This window comes from Seriola lalandi, unplaced genomic scaffold, assembly GCF_002814215.2.
Source record: "Seriola lalandi dorsalis isolate HSWRI2012SDOR001 ecotype SW California unplaced genomic scaffold, Sedor1 jcf7180002054990, whole genome shotgun sequence".
In the NCBI taxonomy this organism is placed as follows: domain Eukaryota; kingdom Metazoa; phylum Chordata; class Actinopteri; order Carangiformes; family Carangidae; genus Seriola; species Seriola lalandi.
The window spans coordinates 650-1,267 of record NW_019525539.1 but is presented as its reverse complement, the minus strand read 5'-3'; positions in this window follow the sequence as shown (position 1 = coordinate 1,267).

Below are 618 nucleotides of genomic sequence, written 5' to 3'. Positions count from 1 at the left end.
AGACACACACACGCAGACACACACACACACAGACACACACACACACACACACACAGACACACACACACGAAGACATACAAATACACAGACACACACACACACACACACACACAGACACAGACACACACACACACACACGAAGACATACAAATACACAGACACACACACACACACTCATTAATGACATGTTACAACAACTAATGCTCACTTCATAGGCTCATACAGTTTGACAGAGCAGTGCATTGTGTTGTGTTGTGTAGTATCACAGATCCTCTCTACAGAAGATGCTGCATTACAGGCAGAGCCAGTGTGTGTAGCAGTGTGTAACAGTGTGTAACAGTGTGTAACAGTGTGTAACAGTGTGTATAGTGTGTAACAGTGTGTATAGTGTGTAACAGTGTGTAACAGTGTGTAACAGTGTGTATAGTGTGTAGCAGTGTGTATAGTGTGTAACAGTGTGTATAGTGTGTAACAGTGTGTATAGTGTGTAACAGTGTGTAACAGTGTGTAACAGTGTAGCAGTGTGTAACAGTGTGTAGAGTGTGTATAGTGTGTATGGTGTGTAACAGTGTGTAACAGTGTGTAACAGTGTGTATAGTGTGTAACAGTGTGTAACAG